At 42.2% G+C, this 20,200-nt stretch overlaps 1 long non-coding RNA gene across 7 annotated transcripts in view; it reads left to right on the top strand.

Annotated features, from left to right (window-relative positions):
- The first annotated feature begins 4,497 nt into the window (after nucleotides 1-4,497).
- The window catches only part of LOC127314817 (uncharacterized), a 32,631-nt gene continuing 16,928 nt past the window's right edge, over nucleotides 4,498-20,200 (top strand). Inside the window, exons 1-11 of one of the 7 annotated variants that reach the window (XR_011749946.1) lie at nucleotides 4,498-4,891; nucleotides 5,569-5,726; nucleotides 6,244-6,676; nucleotides 7,887-7,971; nucleotides 9,753-9,880; nucleotides 11,116-11,188; nucleotides 11,754-11,834; nucleotides 11,933-12,014; nucleotides 13,012-13,141; nucleotides 13,272-13,325; nucleotides 15,824-15,925. This is a non-coding gene — a long non-coding RNA (uncharacterized lncRNA). Of the gene's footprint in view, nucleotides 4,892-5,387; nucleotides 5,451-5,568; nucleotides 5,727-6,243; nucleotides 6,677-7,886; nucleotides 7,972-9,752; nucleotides 9,881-11,115; nucleotides 11,189-11,753; nucleotides 11,835-11,932; nucleotides 12,015-13,011; nucleotides 13,142-13,271; nucleotides 13,326-15,755; nucleotides 15,926-20,200 lie in introns of all 7 variants that reach the window. The other 6 variants (XR_011749945.1, XR_007859936.2, XR_011749947.1 and 3 more) reach the window with 6 other exon arrangements.

Genomic DNA, 20,200 nt, shown 5'->3' with positions numbered 1-20,200 from the left:
CTCTACATATACTCCCATCGGGAAAGCAATATAAGTCATATTTGACTCGATAAAATGTGCCATTCCAACAGCCGGAAAAGCACTCGACAATATTTTCTCGTAACGCCAAAGTTGCGATCAATTTCTGAATGCCGCAAATTTGCGAAGGTAAGACCCCGTGATCCGTTTCACTGGGCGTGGCATCGCTAAAGACTGCGCTCGCTACTTTTATCCATATCAACAGATACGAAGAAAAATCCTAACGGACGCGTTAGGTACCCGATAAATTTGACTGGGACTCGATGTAATGGTAAGACCTTAAGCGGCACTGTCGAAGTTTACACCAAGATCCCGAGATCATGTCCAGGGACGTGATCTTGAAGTAGGTTTTTGCGGATTGCCACTAGAGCAGTTAACTAGTACCTGATCCGTCGATGAACTAGCCCCAACTACCATTATCCCCGTACAATATAGAATTTTATGTGAAGAAGTATAAAAAGGTTAAAGCTTTCGAATAAAAATAAACAGTGGAGATTTTCCCTGACTCTACGATTCAAGCAAAATCTCGGGGGCTACTGACATAGGCATCCCAAATGGGCCTGCCGAAGATAGTACCCGGGGTTTACTGAAGGCCCACTACCCGAAGAATAAGAAGATTCGGGAGCCCAAGATATATTAAGGAAAGTTAAGAGTTGTAGTAGGAAGTGTTATTTGTAATCTGGCGGGATGAGTTAGAAACCGTCCCGAACTCTGTAACTTGTATAGCACGAATCCCTCGGCTCCACCTCCTATATAAAGGGGGAGTCGAGGGACGAAGAGATAATCGAATCATTGTCTACAAACCCTAGTCTTCACAATCGTCGAGTACTTTTCGGCTGAAACCTTCGAGATCTACTTACCCTCTACTTCCAACTAAACCCTAGCCTACAATCCATAGGCATTGACAAGTTGATACCTTGTCAATATCTTCCCACAACATCAGTGTGCCATCCCTTCACCGTCGCAACCATCAGCATCGATGGTATGCCCCAACCATCCATCTAGACCAGGAAATAGGTCATATCTCGGCTTGGTGTGCTTCCACCCCTAAGTTTCTACCTTTGCTCTATATATCACCAATCCAATGTGTGGCTCTTGACACATTGGCCTGGCGAGATGGCGATGTTGGGCATCGGCACAATGTCGTCGTGGCTCACCTATGGACACCATCGTGCACGCCATCCGCCTCTCGGCTAGCGTCTTGGCCTTGCGACCAAGAACCCCATTTACTAATCTTGCCTAGATCGACTAGATACAGAAATACGGTACGGTAGTATACACAACATGCACGATACCACTGTGAGGAACATGGATGCATATCCATGCATGTACGTCTGCAACCAGTCAATGGCTAGGTCAGTGGATGGAGTTCAAGGTGCTAACCCGACGTTCGAGTAAGCGCGTGGCGACTCCCCTAGGGTAATATATGTGTTGATTCGCGAAGAGGTCTCATCCTTTCTAACAATGGACAGCTAAAGCAGGGTCTCATCCCCCTTTGTCAACGTTTGTACTCCTACAACTACTCAACAACTCTTTTTTAGAAAACAACCTGTATTACTGAACTAGCTCAGCAAGATCGCTAACTACATAAATCTATGCAAAAGGTGGTGCATGACCTGCCCACACGACTTGGGGTTCATACAGCCAGTTTGCACCAAAGGCGGCGAGCACGTCCGGTACATTATTACAAGCCCTTGGGCAATAATTGACTTCAAAACAAATAATGTTTAGGAAGATAGACTTCTTGATCTCTTTAGGGCACCACTAGGAATGGACACCCGATACTTTGCCTTCGTCTTTGCTTATTGCCTGAACCAGTAGATGTGAGTCCGATTCAATTTTGAGGCGGGAAATGCCCAATAAATTCAGGTTTGGAAGGTCGAGAGCCAAATCCCGTAGACCAAGAAAAAATTAATTGTTGCTATAGAAAATATGGTGAGGCATCGGTAGAATTTAAATCGTGCCTAAAATTAAGATGATTTACTCGGTAGTTTGTTTTGCTGCCTAATCAACTGTGAGAATTAATAGGGAAGAGCAATCAGGGAATTTATTCCGGGACGGGATTATAGGGGACCACCCGAGTGGTTGTTCTATTGGCCAGTCTCCAATCAACTGCCTGGTTGTAGGAAAGTAATTACGAAAATAACTAGAGCGCGGATATTTAGGAAAGGAAACTTTCTTTCAACATTGCAAGCCCAAAATAACTTAAAAAGTGAGGGTACGTGGAATCACAAATTAATTGAACCAATGTCTCATAATGTATTTACTGTCTAGTCAAGGCCATTGCCAATTCCACTCCACCACTGAGCTCCTCTAGCAGTCTAGATGGCACAACAGTTGTGATAGTACATTGGATAGTTTCATCATATGTTGTGTTTCGCAAAAAAAGTTGCATCATACATGAAATAATAGAAAGTATATTTTCCCGAACATAAAATATTACTCCTGAACAATGCCACTGTCATTTTACTTCGCCTCCTCACCATAGGATATTGGCACTTACACCTGCCAATTCTTCATCGCCGGCCGACGCCATGGTCGATTGACTCAATTCCCTTCCAATACCCAACTTCTCTAGGCTATGCAATATCGCTTAGGGTGTTTGCATTATTTTTATTTTTTATTTTTTATTTTAACACAACAAATTTATATGGTAGGTTTCATCCTTAACCACATCTATTCTCACTCAAGGTGGAACCCCAAAATATTAATTAAACTGCTATCTCATTGTGTATTGTCTAGTCGACGCCAACATCGATTCCACTCGACCGACCACCGAGCTCCACTAGCCAACGCACCCGTTGAGATAGAATCTTGGGGTTGTTTCGTACATGAATCAATAAGGACTATATTTTTCTAAGCATAAAATATCAATTTGAATTAGAATGTATCATTCATATGATTATTTATATAACACAATATATGTAAGGGACAAAGTATCAGGGATAGCTAGATGGCGCTCGGACATGAAGGAAGTCCACGGCGGTTGATTCCTACCTATACTATACAAGCACCTTCCATCGAGAAAATCGCAATGTCCTTGTCCACTCTGCTGCCAAAAAATCGGCCTAGACTCACCGACGCCACCCGAGCAACACACATTTTCCGGCCCAGGCCCATTAGGGCATCTTCTAGCCACGTCAATGTACCCTCCCTTCACTGCCACCACCACCAACATCGATGGTATGCCCCAACCATCCCTCTAGACCGTGCAGTAGGTCATCTCTCGGCTTGGCGTGGTTCCACCCATAAGTTTCTACCTCTGATCTTTCACCAATCCAGTGCGTGACTCTTGACACGTTGGCAAGGCGAGATGCCGATGCTAGGATTCGGCACTGTGTCGTCGTGACTCGCCTCTCGTCTCTTGGCTAACGCATTGGCCTTGCGACCGAGAGCCCAATTTACAAGATAAGGAAATACGGTACGGTAGTATACGCAGCATGCATGATACCATTGTGAGGCACACATATGCATATCCATGCATGTAGCTTAGTGGTTGGAGGTCAAGTTGCTAAATCCGCCCACCCGCGTTCAAGTCCGCTCGCGTGGGCTTTGCTAGGGTTATGTTACCGTTAATTTGCGGAGAGGTACCATCCTTTGTAACAATGGGCAATTAAAGGAGGGACTCTTCCCCCTTTGTCAACGTTTGTACTCCTATAACTACTCAACAACTTTTTTTTAAACTAGAAAAACAACTTGTATTACTGAACTAGCTGAGCAAGATCGCTAACTACATAAATATGTGCAAAAGGTGGTGCATGACCTGCCCGCACGACTTGAGTTTCATACCACAAGTTTGCACCAATGGCGGCGAGCACGTCCCGTACATTTGACTTCAAAACAAATACAGTTTAGTTTCTTGATCTCTTTAATACATCAGGCAGAAACTCGCGACGACGCTTACCACTAGAGCAGGAAAAACATCCGCCCACGACGAGTTGCGGTAGGTCGTCGACAGCAACGGAGAAAAAGAAAACAGCAGCGCCGACGACGAGACGACGAGCAGAAACAGCGAGAACCCACGAAGAAAGGAGACACGAAAGAAGAACAAGGAAAAAACGGGGATAAAGGCAAAAGCGAATTGGGTCGCCGTAAAACCGTTAAGTGCGGTGCGGGCCCGTTACGAGAAGAGGACGGTTCGCAAACGCGCCAGAACGCAACACGTGTCGCGCGCGGAGGCAGTCCACCGACAATTTCCGCGCCCCACGTTCACCCACATATCGCGCGGAGCAAGAGGCTTCCCTTGAAAGAGGTCGGCCTTTTTTCTAGAGTTTTCGCATCTTTGCACATGGTTTAATCTTCCAGCTTTTTTTTTAGAAGTCTTGGTGGTAGGCACACATGGACACAGGGTCCAACTAAGTTTTGCACTGGTGACTGGAAAGCCAATAATTGGTTTTGGCCCGAGCGGCACATTCGGGCCCAAAATTCACCATCAATTCAGCCCCAAAATTCACCAGTAATTCAGCCCCAAAATTCACCAGTAATTCAGCCCTTCACGCCCGCAGGCAGAGCCATCATCACTCACCGCGCCTCACGTCCTTTCTCCTCCCATCACGCCTCCCGATATCCTCCGCCAAGGGCAGATCCCGGCCAGCTCCGGCGAGTCCTCGCGCTGCTCAACACCGCCCCGGCACCACATCCTCGTCCTCCACCGATTCCATGCCGCGGATTTACCCCATCTTGTTGGCGCCGCCGGACCCCTTCAATGTGGCTCCAGGCCAGGCGACGAACCCGTGGCGGCGCGGTTGGCTTTCTCGCCGGTGCGCGCGTGCATCGGTTGGTTCGTGCTCGGCGCTCCGTCGAGATCGCCAGACCGCGTCGCGCGCGTGGCCGATGCAGTTGGGTGTGCGCTCATGCCACCGTTTGTCCGCAGGTGAGAACAGTTGTCGCTCCGCTCTGCTTTTCCTTACTGTGTCATTGCAAGTGGAGGTGCTTTGTGTGCTAATCAAGAGAGGAAAGAAGCTAGTATTGTGGTGTCTGGGAAACTGACAGATATATGGATTCTCCTTTGAGTTATCTACTAGTACTAGCTTCCACAAATTTTCTGATTGATCAACACTGAAATCTCAAGTAGTAGGCTACAATATACAATCATCGACATTTCTCCAATAATCCAGGAGCAAAAACATATCCATATATAACCGTCTTCTAACAGGCTGATGAGGCGTAATAATTGAGTAAATAAGCAAACAGCTGACTAAATCAACTGTTAGTACCTAAAGTCCAAACAAATAGGAGCCTTCTAATCTTTACTCCTGATTCAATCACTTGTATATAGGGAGGTGTTTTGAGTATTTCTTGTACAAATCGAAAATCCAAATCAGGCAAACAACTGACTAATGTTGCTCTGTTCCACAATTTTTATGCAGTCACCGGGAGATGCCTGAAATTCATGTGTGGCAACAACACATCTCGTTTTTAGTTTGTAGTTTGTACGTCTCGATCATCATTTTGTACAATTATGCAGGAATTTGACTGTCCAGTTCTGAGCTGATTATGGAGTGAGATTAAATGTTTCAAGTAAAGAGATATAATCCTTTAATTAAATAGTTTTGCAGGAAGACCCAAGACCAATGCATCTCCTCTGTGGAGGGGATAGAGGCTTGTCCGTCGGCATTTCCGGCGCGGCTCCCCGGTTGACATGGACTGCTTCGCGGCTTTCCTGTTGCCTGTGCCGCCCGCCACGTGAGGCCACCGTATGTCTGCAGGTGAGACCAATCCTCGCTCTGCTTTGCCTTGCTGTGTCAATTCAAGTGGATAGGATTTGTGTGCTAATCGAGAGAGGAAAGAAGCTGTGTTGTGGTGTCAAGCAAACTGACGCATGCAGTGACGCATATATGTAATCTCCATTGAGTTCTGCACTACTACTAGCTTCCACAAATTTGCGTATTGATCAAATCTTAACTCTTAAGTACTAGGATACACTATACAATTATCGACATTTCTCTTTAGTCCAGGAGCAAAAACATGTTTAGTACTTGCTTCTTACCATACGTATGAGGCGTAATATTTGAGGAAATAAGGAAAGAGCTAACAGAATCAGCTTTTATTAGTACCTAGAGTCCAAACAAATAGGAGTCTTCTAATTTGTTCCATATCCAATTTATTCTCTTGATTCAGTCATCTGTATACAGGGAAGTGATATAAATATTTCTTCCACCAATTGACACTGCAAATCAAGCAAACAACTGACTAATGTTGCTCTGTTCCACAATATTCATGCAGTCACAGGGACTGAAATTCATCTCGTCTTGTTGGCGCCGCCGAACCCTGCAACGTGGCTCCAGGCCCAGATCCTTCAGCGACGAACCTGTGGCGGCGCGGGTGGATTTATAGCCGGTGCACGCGTGCATCGGTTGGTTAGTTCGCGGCACTCCGTCGAGCTCGCCAGACCGTGTCGCGTGTGTTGCCGATGCAGATGGGAGGACGCTGCATGCCGGACACCAGGACGGGACGGCGGCTACGCGAGCCATGGAGGGCTTCTCATGCCGCCTTCCTCCACGCGCTGCAAGACCCAAGACCCAGGTGTCTCCTCTGAGGAGGGGACATAGGCTTGTCCGTCGATATTGCCGGCGCGACTCCCCGGTTGGCATGGACTGCTTCGTGGCTTTATCATGGCCCGCGTCGCTGGCCATGTGAGGCCACCGTCTGTCTGCAGGTGAGACCAATCCTCGCTTTGCTTGCTTTGCCTTACTGTGTCAATGCAAGTGTAGGTGATTTGTGTGCTAATCAAGAGAGGAAAGAAGCTTCTATTATGGTGTCAAGCAAACTGACGCATATATGTAATCTCCATTGAGTTATGTAGTACTACTACTAGCTTCCACAAATTCGCTGACTGATCAACTCTTAACTCTCAAGTGCTAGGCTACATTATACAATTATAGACATTTCTCTAATAGCACAGGAGCAAAAACATTTCCATAACTTGCTTTTTACCTGACACATTAGGCGTAATATTTGAGGAAATAAGCAAACAACAAACGAAATCAGCTTTTTACCTAAAGTCCAAACAAATAGGAGTCTTCTAATTTCTTACAGATCCAATTTGTTCTCCTGATTCAGTCCACCTGTATACAGGGAGGTGATATGAATATTTCTTCTACCAATTGAAACTGCAAATCAAGCAAACAACTGACTAATGTTGCTCTGTTCCACAATATTCATGCAGTCACAGGGAGATTTCTGAAATTCATGTCTCAAAAAAGCACATCTCATTTTCAATCTGTTGTTTTGTATACCTCGATCATCATTTTCTACAGTAATGTAGGAATTTAACGGTGCATTTTTTAGCTGAATATGCTCTTAGATTCTATGTTTCTAGTTGCAGTTGGTCCTTGGGTCCTGTAGGAAGCCAAACGAAGTAAAGAGATAGAATCCTTTAATTAAGTATAATTTAGCAGGAAGAGAAGAATTTGAGAAAGAAAGAACAAAAGATTTATCTTGACATGTAGTTGAACACTCAGATTATTATTTATTTTATTTTGTTTCTTGTGAGCAGAACTACAATTATAGTTGTTCACGTTTGGTTGCTCACTTATGCATGCAGGAACTATAATATCCAAATGAGGAAATACTAGCTGAAACTCTTGAAGATATACTAGATGGTTCATTCTGCTATAAATCATGAAACATTGTTCTCTCTTAATGCTAGCTTTTTCCTAATAAATGTTAGCATGAACTTATTTTTGTTGTTGGTCCATATATGCTTGGTCTCTATCTATGTATCGTGGAAATGTTCATTGGGGTACAAAAATACAAATCTTTCCGCTATTATTTAGCAGACCAAGCTCTGAACTGTCTATGCAATGCACTGGAAAATTTTAAACCAAATATTTTTTATTGATTCTCTTGCATTCTTTCTTGGGCAGCCATTGGAGTGTCTCGGAGCAAGGCGCCTCGCCATATTGGAAGAGGGCTTAGTGTGTGAACGTGATGAATGTCACACCCTTGCAGGTGATTCCGATGCTTCTAATGAACTTGCTTTCAAAATTGTTGACATCTTGATGGTGGATCATTTCTTATGTAGACATAAAAAACGGAATTGTGCATTGAATTACTCATCTTGAATTCTGAAATTCTTCTTCTTTTTGATCGTGTGTATTGGCAGAGTGTGTTGTATTGTCTGGCATTGCTTCTATGTGTCAGTGAGACGTTTTACGGTTTTAGTTTTTGAGCTAGAGGTGTTAGAAATTCTGCAGAGGTACGTGTATGCTAGCACTAGCAGAGGTTATCAAGTCATGATTTCAGCTCATTCCTAGTATACATGCATGATGTAAATCCTGTCAAAGTAAATATACTAGTATTTAGTGGTTTTGTATCAGGTAGCGAATTGCTGGCAACATTGGAATTGCTAAAGCATTATATAGGCATGAAAAGAACTACTACAGAGTTTTTGCTTCTTGCTTTTCTTTGCTTTCCCAGTCTATCTACTAGTTTTCTTCTACTAACTTTTGTTAGCATTGGCTATAGTTTTAGTTGTTTCCGCTCTGCTGATTGTACTTTGTGTTGTTTTCAACTGCTTATAATACATGTGACATATTTTGGGGCGTGTTTGAGAATTTTTTAGCATGTCACATATCCAATGATCAAGTGTTGAATGCATAATTGGTTCCAATTTATAAGCATATGTCAGGCATATACCATTTTGAGCTATTTTAATGATCGGTCTCAGTTTAAGTGGCAGGGCAGAAGGTGAAACCTATCTATTGTTCACCATGGTGCCTACTTTCTTAATGTTGTTCTGGAATTAGGCTGTTAGCTGCATTTGTGTTCAGTAGCTGCATCGTGTTTTTTTTCCTGTATAGGCCTATAGGTTCTAATAGGGATTTGCGGAGTTCAAATTATGTTGTGCCACTAACTCACTCATGGGAACCATTTATTTAAACATAATAAATAAATATTTCACTGAATATTTGTGGGTGCATTCTTTCAAGGATTGCTACCTAGCACTATCAAATTGTGTTTATAATAAATCAAGTTTTACAGACCAATCTTTGAATGGTTAATGGACCACTATGGTTCATGTTAATTTTTTGTATCCTTAATCTTTCATTTGTTTTCATGTATGTTACTTATTACACATTCAGCTATTTGTCAAGATTCAAAACAGAGAACATATTCAGTGATATTAACCTTCTATATTTTATTCCTAATCGAGCAACTAACTTGGGAGCAGATGTTATCATGTTACTTCTTTGTATCCTTAATCTTTCCTTTGTTTTCATGTATATTCCATAACTGCCACTCGAGTCTTGATGAAGTGGAAGCTTTTCTGTAATAGAATCCTTTAGTTAAGTATTTGAGCAGGAAGAGAACAATTTTGAGAAAGAAAGAACAAAAGATTTTATCTTGACATGTAGCTATACACCCAGGTCATTATTTATTTTGTTTTGTTTCTTGTGAGAAGAATTACAATTATAGCCGTTCTACGCACTGATGCATGCAGCAACTCTAATATCTAGGTGAGCAAATACTACCGGAAACTCTTGAAGACATACTAGCTGGTTAATTCTGCTATAAATCATGAAACATTGTTCTTATTTGGGGAATATGCTCTCGTAATGCTAGTTTTTTCCTAATAAATGGTTGGACTGAAATGATGTTTGTTGTTGGTCCATATATGCTTGGTTTGTATGCGGCATTGTCTGTTGGGTTACTCTGAACTGTCCATGAAATGCACTAGAAATTTTAAACCTAATATTTTTATTGATTCTCTTGCATTCTTTCTTGGGCAGCCGTTGGAGTGGACGGTGGACTGTCTCGGAGGAGGGCGACTAGCCAGATTGGCAGCGGGTACATCTCGCAGGTGATGACCAGGAAGAGGGCTCGGTGCGTGAACGTGAGGAATGGTGCACCCTTGCAGGTGATTCCGATACTTCTAACGAACTTGATGTAAAAAATGTTGACATCTTGATGGTGGATCATTTCGTAGACATAACGAAATGAATTGTGCATTGAATTACTCATCTTGAATTCTGAAATTATTCCTTTTTTTAATCTTGTGTGTTGGCAGTGTGTGTTGTACTGTCTGGCACTGCTTCTATGTGTTAGTGAGACGTTTTAGTTTTCTAGTCAAAGGTGTTAGAACTTCTGCAGAGATACGTGTATGCCAGCAGAGGTTCTCAAGTCATGATTTCGGCTCATTCCTAGTATACATGCATGATGTAAATCTTCTCAAAGTAAATGTACTAGTATTCAGTGATTTCGTATCATGTAGCGAATTGCTAGCAACATTAGAATTGCAAAAGCATTATATAGGCATGAAAAGTACTACTACATGCAAGCCTCGTTGGTGCTTCCTGCTTTTCTTAGCTTTCCCAGTCTATCTACTAGTTTTCTTCTAACTTTTGTTAGCACTGGTTTTAGTTGTTATTTCTGCTCTGCTGATTGTACTTTGTGTCGTTTTCAACTTCTTATAATACATGTAAGTATGTAACCCATTTTGGGGTGTGCTTGAGTTTTTTTAGCATATGTCACATATCCAATGATCAAGTGTTGAATGCATAATTGGTTCCAATTTATAACCATATGGCATATACCATTTTGAGCTATTTAATGATCAAGTGTTCAGGAACAACCTATTAATTAGGTCTCAGTTTAAGTGGCAGAGTAGAAGGTGAAACCTATCTATTGTTCACCATGGTACCTACTTTCTTAATGTTGTTCTAGAGTTAGGCTGTTAGCTTCCTTTGTGTTAGCTACATCGTGTTTTTTCCCCTGTATAGGCCTATATGTTCAGAGAGGGCTTTGCGGAGTTCGAATTATGTTGTGCCACTAACTCAGTCACGAGAACCATTTATTTAAACATAAGAAATAATTATTTGACTGAATATTTTTTGGTACATTCTTTCAACGATTGCTGGCTAGCACTGTTAAATTGTGTTTATAGTAAATCAAGTATTACAGACCGAATATTTGAATGATTAATGGGCACACTATGGTTCATGTTACTTCTTTGTATCCTTAATATTTTATTTCTTTTCATGTATGTTCCATATTACACATTCAGCCATTTGTCAAGATTCAAAACAGAGAACATAATTAGTGATATTAACCTTCTATATTTTATTACTAATTGAGCAACTAACTTGGGAGCAGATGTTGTCAATGGAGTAAGTTGGATTATATTTACCTGTGAAGATATATTGGTTGTGCCCTTCTTCGATTGGTGGTATGATCTCCAGTCTTGCATCAAGAAGCATTTCACCTCAAATTGCAAATTAAAAGATTTGTCGTACTTGCTGATTTCATGAGAGTATATTGACTTGTTTTAGATCAAGAAACTACGCATGGTTAATTTGTTTCTCAAAAGATTGAATTATTTGTCCTTGTTAATATATGGTTAATTATTCTGTCAACCAACTTCACCTCAATGTAGTTTTTTTTTACTTTTCTGTCAACCATCTCTTAATGAGAGAAAATGAGAGAAAGAGTGATCGTAAATTTTCTGTCAACCAACTTCATGTCGTTTTCTGTAATGTGAAGGTGTTTAAAATTTTCTGCAAACCATCTTAAAATTTGCAGAATATGAATGGCATGTGTCATTACTAGTGAGTCCATTCCATGCTATAACTCCTGGGCACATGCTTTTGTGCACTCTCATGCTTTATTGTGTGCATATCATAATTGCCTTTTATGCTCTATGCTTGCTACCTTCTTAACTTTGGTTCCGACCATACCATTTTTTGTGAGAGGGCGTATAACACCTGATGTTAACAATGAATTGCAATAACCAGTCAGGTTTTCCCTAGAATCACATCTTTGATGCGAGATCTGGTAGATATGAAGAATTTGGTTGAGTTGCATCGATTGAGATGGTAAGCTTGGCTTTTCCTGGGATGTTGGCTGATTCGTTTGTGTGATGCGTTGGTGATTGATGCAAGCTTGTTTTGTTTTTCTTCACTTTTTTGTCCAGGTAGCACACAGGGAGACTGCATTTGACCTGGCCAAGTTCGTCGACAAGGATGTCCATGTGAAGCTCACCGGCAGCCGGCAAGGTTTATTCCCACCGTGAAATCTTCCTTTTCTCTGTGTATATTAAGCTCTATACCATCAGATCCTGTAGATTCCCCCCTTATTTTTTGTGTTATACCATCAGATCCTGTAGATTCCCCCCTTATTTTTGTTACAAATTGCAGTAGTACCGACACAACTTATGAAGTTGTCACATGGTTATGGTGAGCTCCGTACTAGTGCTGTATTTGGTAGTATGAAGTAATTAGATGCAGATTATAAATTTGGCTTTGAATGCCCTTGGTTTTGTTTGGGCATTTTGTGTTTCTGTAGTGAAGCAGCACAATATTGTGGAGGAAAAAGTCCACCGTGTTGCTACAACGTGGACAACACAAATGTTGAAGGAACCGCTTCAACGTGCTGCGCTAGATATCTCTCTAGGGGCGGGGCTGTCAAGAGTTTAATCCAAACTCTCAACACAAATCTAATCCAAGATCTTAGACAAGAACACAAGGTTCCATCATTTGATAGGTAGTGGGTACATAATCTGAGTTCCATAGCTAGAGGGGAGGACCTCTATTTATAGGCCTCATGAACCTCCACTACTTTCTCTACTTATAGCTAGATGGTTCTGGATGATATACTACTTAAAACTAGGGAAGCAGACACAAACATGGATAAACCTCACACTAGAACACTCTAGAAACTACTACAATACATATGACTAAAAGACCAAAATACCAAGACAACAGTAGAAGAGTGTAGAAGCTACTAGTGGATTTTATTTCTGTTTTATTCTCACTACTGTCCCCCATCATGTAGTGTCAATGTGTCTTGATTTGAGTTGTTTATTTAGTCTACCATCTATGCCATATTCCCCTGGTACCTTGATATTGAGCACTCAACCTAACCAACTTGAACATGCTTGTGTCTCAGGTATAAGCCTGGTTCTTTCTAGTACATGTTTTATGTATGGTGAATGCTGGAGTATCATGTAATATTTTCTTTCCCTCTTATTAACTGCGTTAAACTAATATGCAGGTCATATCATCATTGGCTTCTCCTCCGAGGCTTGATGGTGTTCTGAGTGTTGATGTCAATGACTTCCAAACCAATATGGTGCCCTACCCAAGGATCCACTTCATGCTTTCCTCCTATGCGCGAAATTTAGGTACCTCTGTTGGCATACTAGAGTAGAAGGCACTGACGTCTTGATCAAACTTAATTTTGAGTTATGAATATTAATGGTTTTGAACACTTCTTTTGGTAGACTATTCTGAGTGTTTATTTTTTGTATTTAGGCGGAGTACAGGTCAACATTATGCGATACCGTAGAACTACAGTTCTCCATTGAGGTAGGTTTAGAACTTTGGTTATGGTTGGTATCTACGCGTCAAGGTTCTACTTTCACGTGCTAATTAATTGAACAAAGCAACTTCTGGCTCATAATCATCTGGATATTGTAAAACAATGTGAATTACGATGTATCTGGACACCAGGTCTTTGAGTTAGAGACTAATTTTGCAAAGCAAAACTGCCTTCTGGTGGACTACCAAGGCTCTCCTTGCGGGCTACTAGACACAAATGGTTTTCTAAACACCAACGAATTTTGAGGAAATTTGCTGGACTTAAATCTGGGATGGTTTTGCTAGAGTTTCATTTTGGTAGATTTGGCAGTGAACCCTGTGGAAAACAAGGGTACTACTTTCTCAGGTTCAGGTGTATGTTGTTCAACAAGGTTGTAGGTAGCCAGTTTTGATGAGCGGCAGTAGTATTAGGTATACCTATAAATCCTACAACTATGCTACTACTTATATTCCAAAATATAAGATGTTATGGTAGGCTACCAAAACATCTTATATTTTGAAAGAAGTAGAAGAATTTTAGGTTGTTAGTGGTGGTCACGATATCAGAAGCAAGTGAAATCTGTAGGTAGCGAATTATTTGTTTGTTTATAGCCATCTTTGTATTTTATACTGTTATTTGATTTGCCAGTCGAATGCATATGTGTGTTATATTTGTTTCGAGCCTCTGAGTTTTCCTACATAAATTTGCTAGTTCTAAACATCTCGTAATATCTAACATTACATACGTTGCTCCAGGTTGCTAGCTTAGCGGTTTCAAATTTTAACGTCCTTGTTTCATATTTTCATTCTTACTAGAGTGGACTCTTTTTTTTAGTTAGAATGCCTAGGTTGGCTATGGCATGATCTTTCTTTTGGCAAGCATGTATCCATCTATTATTTGAGCGGGCGGGCGGTTAAGTTGTAGAGAGTGTCTATCTCTTATATTTGAAAGATTATGGCTGTCTTAAGTTTGATTATCGACTGAAAAAGTAGAACATTAAATATAGTAATGGCATTGATTGTCTGATCTGGAAATACAATAGTGGCAGTGTCTATTTGTTAGCTCACTCCATGCTATTGTAAAAGCTTCCATATGGTTGATATTCTAGGATAGAAGGCCACCTTCCTGGAGAATGCTGTCAGCGAAATGATGTGTGTTGACATGGTAGATATTCCAGGATCGAAGGACATTTTATTTGAGCAGAATTTCGCAGCACAAAAGCGTTGTTGCTGGAAACCGTGGCTCTAGTTAGAGACTAATTCTGCAAAGAAAAACTGCCATCTGGTGGAAACCCAAGGCTCTCCTCACAGGCTACATGAGACAAATGGTTTTAGGCTACTGGAGAGAAATGTCTTTTATAAGAACCAGCGAATTGTGTCACAATTCGCTGGACTTCATGAAGCTAGATGCTTTGCTTTTTGATCTCACGAACTTCGCCGGGTGTTTAAGCTTATACCTGGGATGGTTCTGCTACAGTTCTTTTTTTGTAGATTTGACAGAAAGCCTTGTGGAAAAGAAGAGCACTGCTTTATTAGGTCCAGGTGTATGTTGTACAACAAGGTTGTAGGTAGCCAGTTTTGATGAGGACAGTTAAATCCTACCGCTATGTTACTACCTTCGTTCGAAATATAAGATGTTATGGCAGGCTACCAAAACGTCTTATATTTTGAAACAGGTGCGGTAGAATTTTAGGCTGTTAGTGGTGGACACGGCATCAGAAGCAAGTGAAATATTTGTAGGTAGCCAGTTATTTGTTTGGTTATAGTCATCTTTGTATTTTATACTGTTATTTGATTTGCAGTAAAATGCATGAGTGTGTTATATTTGTTCTGAGCCTATGAGTTTTCCTACATAAATTTTCTTGTTCTAAACCTCTCATATTATCTAACATTCCCTTGTCATTTCATGTTGCGCCAGGCTGGTAGCGTAGCTATTTCAATTTTTAATCCTTGATTTGAATTTTTATTCTTACTAGAGTGGACCCTCTCTTTTAGTTAGAATGCCTAGGTCTGGTATGACATGATCTTACTTTTGACAAGAATGTAGACATCTATTATTTGAGCGTGCAGACTATTAAGTTGTACAGAATGTCTGTCTCTTATTTTGGAAAGATTATGGTTATCTTTAATTTGATTGGCCACTGAAAAATTAGAACCATATTTTGATGGCAGTGATTGTCTGATGTGGAAATAGAACAGTGACAATGTCTATTTGTTAGCTCACTCCATGCTATTGTGACATATAGAGAACAAATGTTCACAGGCCTTTGCTGCTCATATTACCATGTTCAGCATCAGGCCACCATAGCCTCTCTCCGTGAACCAACATTCTTGCATGAACTCTGTGTGTGAACCAACAATCTTGCATGAGCAGAAATGCAACATTTTTGTGAAACAACTCTGAACCTCTGAATCTCATATGTTTGTGTGTTTTGCAAGTCAATGATGTGCCCCTGGAATCGTCCTGTGCCTGGGTGCTAATTGATGTATTTTCCTTGTATCGCAAGGACAAGGCGCTGACGCTGTTGCTCCAGATGCGCAGTCGCTGCCGCCATTAGAAAGATGCCGATCTATTGCTGCTAGTTGACCCCCTGCGCCGCTGCACGCCAGTGAGTACATTGTCCCGGCCCCGTCCGTTTCTCTTTTGCTGATGGGTGGAGGTGGACCTGCAATTGGTAGCCTATTTTCTGTGCTAAATTGCCTTCTACAAACTATGTTAGAGCATCTCCACTCGTTTGGCCTCCCCATGCCGAAATCCGGACGAAACTACCGCTGGATTGGACGAAATTAATTCGTGGGGAGAACCATATTTCCAGAGTTCGGCGGACAAAGTCGAAATTCAAACAAGTCGTCGTCCCGCTACAAATTCGATCGGCAAAAGGATCAGCCACAGATTGGCGATCGGAGGGAAATTACACTGAAACAGGGGCGTCGGCAGTCCCGTCTGGCACGGCGGTGTCAGACGCCGTGGTCGAAGCGGCGGCCGACGGCGCGTCCTTCTTCCTCTTCTTCTTTCCCTTCGGCGGGTTGCCGTCGGCGACCTCGACTTGGGTTGGTTCTTCCTCTTCTTCTTCTTCTTCGACGGCTTGGCTTCCGTCGGCCACATCCTCCACCCACCGGTTGCGCTCCGCGACAGTTGCCGTCGCTCTCGCCTCCTCTTGCGTGAAGAACCCCGGGCTCGCAGCGGCGGCCGCGGAGCCGGAGTCGATCATCTCGTTCATCACCTCGTCGTTCGGCGCCGCCATCGCACTGAACGGGAGTGACCCTCGTCGCAGGGCCGGCGAGGAGCCCTCGTTCAGGTTGCCGCCGGCGAGATCGGGCGGCGACGGCGTGAACCTGGACGGTTGGCCGTAGGTCTCCTCTTGGAACATGGCAGGCGACGACGAGGAGAAGCTCGAAGGGGAGAAAGCCGACGGGGAGAAAGCCGACGGGGAACTGCTCGTACCTTGGTTGGGCCACTGGCCGGGGAACATGGCGCCGCCGCCGCCGCGAGCATGGCCCATGCTCATGGCCATGGAGACCTTCCTCGCTTGTTCGTCCTCCGCCGCCAAAGCCGCCCTCTTCGCGTTGAGTTTCTTCTCCCTCTCCGCCCTGCCGCTTGTTTCGACCTGTCGCCGGAGCTCGTCCGCCGCCCACTCTGCGTTGGACACACCCGGCGGCCGCTCCTTCTTCGCCCGCGACTTCCTCGGCTTCGGCGGCATGGTGGTGGACGAGAAAGAGGAGGAGGAGAATGGAGACGGCCACTCCGGCGGGAGAGAATGGGGATATGCAAGCAAATTGGAGGGAAATCGACAGGATTTGGCGGTCTAGTCGCCGACTACGAGGGTCCACACGACTCTTTCGCGCCAAATTCTTTCGTCCGGAGTCCCCGAGCGCGCCTCGGGGGACCGGGGATGGCGTGGGCTCGCCGGATGGATTAAGGCCCAAATCCGGACGAAATCGAGGAACCGGGGGCGCGACTGGGCCGAATTACGCCGTCCGGATGGGAAAATCATCGCTCGGGGGGCTCGTCGGGGAGACGAGTGGGGATGCTCTTATCGGTATTATGCTTCACATTTGAAACCTGACTATGGTTCTTTGGTGTGTATTGAGCACTTCAACCACATGTACAGCTCTCCGTGGTGCGTGAAACAATTTAATTGCTTTATTAGTTGCATACTTGCCTCCTTGCTTATGGTAAAACTAGTTTCTCTGAAGATCTGGTAAAGATATCGGCTCGAACGTGTTAAACTGTCACTACCATTGATGGTGTACCACACTTGCGTGCACATTCAAGCTTTAATCTAGTGCTAGGTATAAATTTTCTGGTGGGATCTTGCTTGAACTTTGAACAATTGAAGGCTTTGTGAGGAACATAAGTGTTCTTTTAGGTACTTGAAAAATATTGTGTCGATGAATCATTCAGTGATTATAAAGGAGCTTGACAGTTATCTCGCTGATACTTAAAAATAGACCATAATAACAATAGATAAAATATATTCTTTTGACATGAACAATAAATAAAATATTGGTTGTACTCCTGTAAGACATTTCACCTTATTGGTTTCTTCTTTTGTCTTTCCTGTACAACTTTTCATCCTTGTCTTGCTTGTACAATTTTCATCAGGTACTAGAACTTAAGAATCCTGGTACCAAGCTTTAAGTTTTTTATGGTGGTAATTAGGTGGATGCCACTTCATGAATGTATTGTAAAGATATAAAGAGAACCTGACATGTTGGTATTTTTGTTCTATCTTGTATAATGATCCGTTCAAGGACGTATGCTTGACGTAACTATAGAATGTGTTAAAGTGTCGTTACAATCAGTAGTACCATTTTGTCTTCTTCTTTTCTTTGGCGGGATCTTGCTTGCACTTTGAACAATTGAAGGCTTGGTGAGGAACATAGGTGTTCCTTTAGGTACTTGAAAAATATTGTGTCCTGGGAATCATTCAATGATTATAAAGGAGCTTTACAGCTTATCTCACGATACTTATAAGCAGACCATAATAACAATAGATAAAATATCGGTTATAATATAAGATATTTCACCTTATCGGTTTCTTCTTCTGTTTCTCTGTACAACTTTTTATCCTCGTCTTGCCCGTACAATTTTCATCGTGTACTATAACTTAAGAATCCTGGTACCAAGCTTTAATTTTGTTTGGTAGGAATTAGGTGGATGGCACCGCATGAATGTATTGTATAAAGATATAAAAAGTACCGACATGGTGGTATTTTTGTTCTATCTTGTATAATGAGCCATTCGAAGGACGAATGATCGACGAATCGCTGTTACAATCGGTGGAATTAGTTTAGGCCATTTGAAGTTGCATAAGCATCATAGCTTAGGTACTTTGAATATCTCCGCTTTCTACAATAATTATGATTTGACGCATGAAAATTTGAATAAGTTGTACCACTCTACCTTATCCTTGCACGATACGGCTGCCGGAGTTTGGTGCGACACAAAGTCGCTTGTCACATCTCCCACGGCAGGGAAGATATAGTGCGGATGCATAGAAGGTCGTGCTTTGGCCACCACTCCGTCCCGCTATTACCTCCCCAACCTGCTGCGCTGAGTTACCTCTCCTCCCGCTCCTCCGTATTCCTTCTAAGTTCTATTTCTTTTTGTCATGGCCTGGAGAATACTTGGATCAAAGTGCAGAAAAATCTAGACAGCTTTGTTGTTTTACTCGCTCCTAAAAGCTTTAATTGTTGCTTTAGTAGTACATAGCTACAGTGTAGTTGTTTGATTCCCGATGTTGGTATAAAGATCGAAGTGTGTCTTGGTTTAGTTGGATTCTAACATGAAAAGTAAACCATGATTATTTGATTAAGTGTTTCCTTTTTGTAATCTGGAGTACATAGCTTCACTGTAGGTGTTTGATTCCCGAGGTTGGTATAAAGATCAAAGTGCGTCTTGGTTTAGTTCGATTCTAACATGAAAAGTAAACCATGATTATTTGATTAAGTGTTTCCTTTTTTAGCTTAGAGGGTTCAATGGTTGTTTACTTTTTTGCTTGCCGGATTATGTCAGCTAAATATATTGCATCGATTAAGAGCTTATTTTGTGCATTTGTAGAGTTGTATTTTACATGCCTTCGTATTTTCAAGAAACCTTAAGTAATTGAGCTAATAAAATACTTATATATTTTGGTTGTTGCATTTGCACCATTATTTGGTTAGTTGATATTGTAAGAGGTTCTTCAATTTTGATGAGTTGTTCATCTAGTTGTCATTTCCCCCTTGACCTTTTTGTGTGCACCCCAATTGTCATTTTCCCCATTCTTGTTTGTGTGGACCCCATTTGCCATTTTTCCATAAGATGCATGTTTCCTTCTGGTCTTGCGTTTATTACTTATTTATCTCGCCATTTGACAATGCAATAAACAACTTGTATGTTGGTATTTTCTTAGTTGTATGTCATGTTGTAGCAATTTGGCCCATATGCATTCATACGGTTTTCGATGTGCGTACATCGATGAAGAGAAGGTTTCGCAGTGGTCATGGACCTCGTCCAAAACGCCATGCGGCCTACAATTCCGTGATGACCCTCAGTATTCTTGGGACCACAAGCATGTTCAACTCGTACCATACATGACCCTTCTCCACTTGCAAGTTTTGGCCTTGTTCTGGCACGGTAACACTGCTTGAAGCCGTCGGCCAGTGCTTTTATTTTGCCCCCTCCTCCAGCTTGGTTGTAACTACGCGGTGAAGTGCATGTGGAGGAGGAAAATGATTGAGGAACTTCATTTTATCATGTGTATAAATAATAGTGGTTAGGTATTAGATGGTGATATCGACATTTTGTATGTTACAACATGTACCCATGGATTGTAATTGTAAGAGAAGATGAAATTCAATCTAGTGAGGTGTACTAGGGCAGTAAACATAGACATATT

Source organism: Lolium perenne, chromosome 7, assembly GCF_019359855.2.
Source record: "Lolium perenne isolate Kyuss_39 chromosome 7, Kyuss_2.0, whole genome shotgun sequence".
Classification (NCBI taxonomy): Eukaryota; Viridiplantae; Streptophyta; class Magnoliopsida; order Poales; family Poaceae; genus Lolium; species Lolium perenne.
Note: the sequence above shows the minus strand (reverse complement) of the source record. Positions and strands in the feature narration are given on the sequence as shown.